Here is a 3911-nt window from a genome sequence, read left to right as displayed (position 1 = left end):
ATTATAAACTTGAGTATTCAGAAAAACAAAGGCACAGTTACTTTCTAAAGAACAGAGTCACATTTGTAAATTGCTGAGGTAATTCCAGTTTCAATGATTTCCTGTGGAGAAAATAAATCTGGGTTTATCAAGCTGAAATGCTCCCTACATCTTCCATATTTAAAAACTTGGATTTACTTTAACTTTTAAGTTAACCATCTGCCAAAAGTCTAAGCCTGTTTTCTTACATAATCAAAACCTGGGTTTCAGCTGGTATTAATAATACATCTGTATTATCCATAATTGCTTCAAGCTTCATTTTGGCATGATTAAGGGTAATCATAATCCTTTGAAAAGTCCATAGTTTATTCTGTTTAAAGCTACTGTTCGAGTTAATGCATTTTCATGTTTCTACCTTCAGTTCAATTAATCTGAAATCAAATATGCATTTCCTTTGATTACATCAACTTTTATCTTTCATTCCATATACCAAAGTCTGAGAGTAATTCCATATACCAAAGTCTGAGAGTCTAGCAGATAGGAATAGATTTATGTGTTTTGGTTAACAAATCCTATAAAAATCCCTAAAATATGCACAATAGTATCACATTTATGCAAAAGTCATATGTAAGTAGCTTCAGCCATCTGGGTAGAAGCTAAGAACCCACAAGTAATTGAAGGTCAAAGTCTCTAGTACAAAATGGAGAGGTTGCCTGTTGCTGCTGTAGTAGCCCAGTGGTGTTCTATTTCTTCTTCACTGCCAACTAGCCACAGGCACAACGAGCCAAAAGTCAGACATGCTCTGCCAAGGGTGGGAGGGGTGGGGGGACACCAGTACCCCTCAGAGAAATTCTGCTTTCAGGTACCTTCTCACACTACTAGTCTGGAATATTTGGCTATTGTTCTGCCACTCATGACTTCCTTGGAAATGATGACAATTCCTAAACAAAACTTCATTTCTACCTAAAAGTAGAACTCTTGGCTCTACTAATTTCTTATTGTAATTTCAAGACACCCCTCCCAAGCCTTCAGGAGAAGGAAGAGGCCAAAGAATGAAGATGTTAGGGTTATTGCCTACACACCATAAACTCCTACCAAAATGCCAATTAATGACTCCAATCCCCCCTCCTCCCCAGCACTCAGCTTTCTTATTTGAAGGACAGTAGTCCATTCCATCTACTCTAGGTCTTATTTCCAAAACCAAAGCATCTGTCATATTCTCCAAATCAACCAAGCTTCCACCAAGAGGGAAATACCTTTGGTTCCTGCAATCAGCATTCCTCTACTTCTATCCTACAACCACTCCTCTCAACGTCCCAGCCTCCCAAAGAGAATATACAGATTACCTGAGGCCACTGAGGCAAACAGCCTCAGGGATTTTTTTTCTTTTTTCTTCTTTCTTTTTTAATTAATTAATATTTTCCCCAACTCCATGTCTCCCCATTCACAATGCAGGCAAAGGGCCTGGACTGTGGTGTATATGGGTAGATTTACTCTGCCTCCTTTTTCTGTACCATCAGTAGAAGAACACAGTCTGTGGTAAGCACTCTCAGGTTTTGAATGGGCCAACTCTTCTCCTAGATCTCATCTCTAAAACCAGTACTTTGCCAAGTGACTCCAGCACACTCTGTTACCCTGGTTATACTGAACCATGTATATCCTAGAACACAGATCTTGTGGTGGATCTACTGCGTACAGGGCAATGCCCCTCCCATAGCATTAATAAGATACTAACATCTGCAACGACTATGCCTAAAACAGGTTTAGGGGCCCTGCTAATAATGAAGCAGAGCGGATGATTCAGGGTCCCTCATTTCACAGCCAAAGACTCAAGTCACAACAGGCTTTCTATGGTTGCCCTTCTACTATGTAGGCCCAGACCAAACACAAAACTCTGACACAACTGGCATCAAGTAATTATTAATAAAAAGATGCATCCAAAATGGAATTCTACTGAGGATGAGAATTCAGAATTTTAGAGCTTACCCCAAACCTCAATCATATATAATCCAAAGGGAGAGCTCCCCTTTCTATATCACTTTGACCAATAATGATTTAATTGCCTATAGAATACAATACTCTGAAGTGCAGTAAAGGATACCTTTGGAAATTCATTATAAAACAACCTGTATGGGGGCACATGGGTGGCTCAGTCAGTTAAACGTCTGACTTCAGCTCAGGTCATGCATGATCTCATGGTTCGTGGGTTTGAGCCCCGTGTCGGACTCTGTGCTGACAGCTCAGAGCGTAGAGCCTACTTTGGATTCTGTGTCTCCCTCTCTCTTTCTGCCCCTCCCCTGCTTGCACTCTGTCTCTCTTTCTCTCAAAAATAATAAACATTAAAAAAATTTAAAACAACCTATATGAAGGCATTTATAGCTAGAGAATTGGAATGTGTTAGGTTTTCAGAGAAAAGTGTAGATGTGCTTTAGGAATAGAGGTAATTTACAAAAAGTCCTAAGTTTAACATTACTTTACTCCCTTTACCCATTTCTTACTGTCTCAGGAGAAGAGAATAATTCATTTTTCCTTGACTTTTTATATTCATTTCATGTTTCATAATATTTTATAGGTACTCTTTAAGATAAAATCTCAAAAACAAACATATCTCACTCTAAATCTCTTATTTGCTTTTCCCCATTATCCATCCTTCTTCCTGCTGCTTATTCTGGGGGTCAAATTTTAGTGTTCTAAACTTTTCCTTAATGGATATTTCAATCTCTGTTTCAGCTAGCTTGCCCTAACCAATTATTTGCCACTAACTTCAAATGAATAAATTACCTTACAACCATCCTATTTTAAGTCATATGACTCTTTTCAAAACAAATTATTGAAGATAAATTATTATCCCTAAAGAACTTGAGTCCAAGAATCCACTGAAGTAATATGAGTGAGGTTTTATAAATTTTTAACTGTTTCAGAACCGGTGAGATTCGCTTGATTAAAACAAAGTATAGATGAATTCAAAGGAAAGATGGAGCATTCCCTGCTTAAGAGCACTTTTATATTGCTATAACGAATTTTAAAGTTCTGAGATAATTACAAGTTTTTGCTTTTCTTTGATAATATATACATAAGTTGTTTTTATGAGATGCTTTAGATCTTTGGCAGTGAAAATCGCCTACCTACCCAGCGAGCTGTAACCATGATACATTATCTGAGGGAAAACTCTGAAACAATTTTAGGAGTTAACAAATATCAGAGGCCTGAAAGTGTACTGGAGAAATGTGTATGGAATGAAAAGGGAGAGAGCTGCTAGGGCTAAAATAAAGAAGTTTGGCCATGTGACCAAAGCAGGTTTGGGGGGCGAAGGGGGCGGAGTGTGGAAAAAGAATTGAGAGACCCAAGCAACCAACCAGAAAGCCAATGAATATATCTTCCAAACTCAGTCAGCCTCCACTGTCCCAGCTTCCTCCATCTGCCACCTTCTTCCTAACTTTCTCCAACTGAGGTCTCTGAGAAAACACAGAAAATAAGGCAAGGGGCAAGAATCAATCTCAGTATCCAAAGACACTAAGAGAAGGAACAAGAATAATAAGTTTGCCAATCCGTTCCCCCAAAGAAGATTATAGAAAGTAAGCACCAACTCCAGCTTCTGAAAGAAGATAGGAAGGAAGGAATGGTTGGAGGTAAGCAGAATTCCAGAAGGAAAAACGATATTCACTAGGAACCAGATATTACATAATCAGAGTTTCTTTTATTCCAACTGTCACCCACAAAGTTACAAGAGTCAAATTACTTCCACAGCCTGATCTTTGAATAATTTAAATACTTTACTATCGACCCCCTGGCAAAATGAAATAGAGAGGAGAGTGTGTACACATTAGGTTGTATAAGATGTTTGTAACTGATCAACAGCCAGCATTGAAAATTTTCATTGCATAGAAGTCAGACCTAAAGATAATTTTTCCATTTTCACTTTTTAAAATTCC

The 3911-nt window shown here is 38.2% G+C and overlaps 1 non-coding gene across 1 annotated transcript; it reads right to left on the bottom strand.

Annotated features, from left to right (window-relative positions):
- Nucleotides 1-1409: 1409 nt before the first annotated feature.
- LOC122469877 lies at nt 1410-1535 on the bottom strand. The gene has a single exon (XR_006293757.1). It is a non-coding gene; the product is annotated as a small nucleolar RNA SNORA51 (small nucleolar RNA).
- Between the last annotated feature and the right edge of the window lie 2376 nt (nt 1536-3911).

Source organism: Prionailurus bengalensis, chromosome B3 (genome assembly GCF_016509475.1).
Source record: "Prionailurus bengalensis isolate Pbe53 chromosome B3, Fcat_Pben_1.1_paternal_pri, whole genome shotgun sequence".
Lineage (NCBI taxonomy): Eukaryota > Metazoa > Chordata > Mammalia > Carnivora > Felidae > Prionailurus > Prionailurus bengalensis.
The sequence above is the reverse complement of the archived record's forward strand: the minus strand, read 5'-3'. Positions and strand labels throughout refer to the sequence as shown.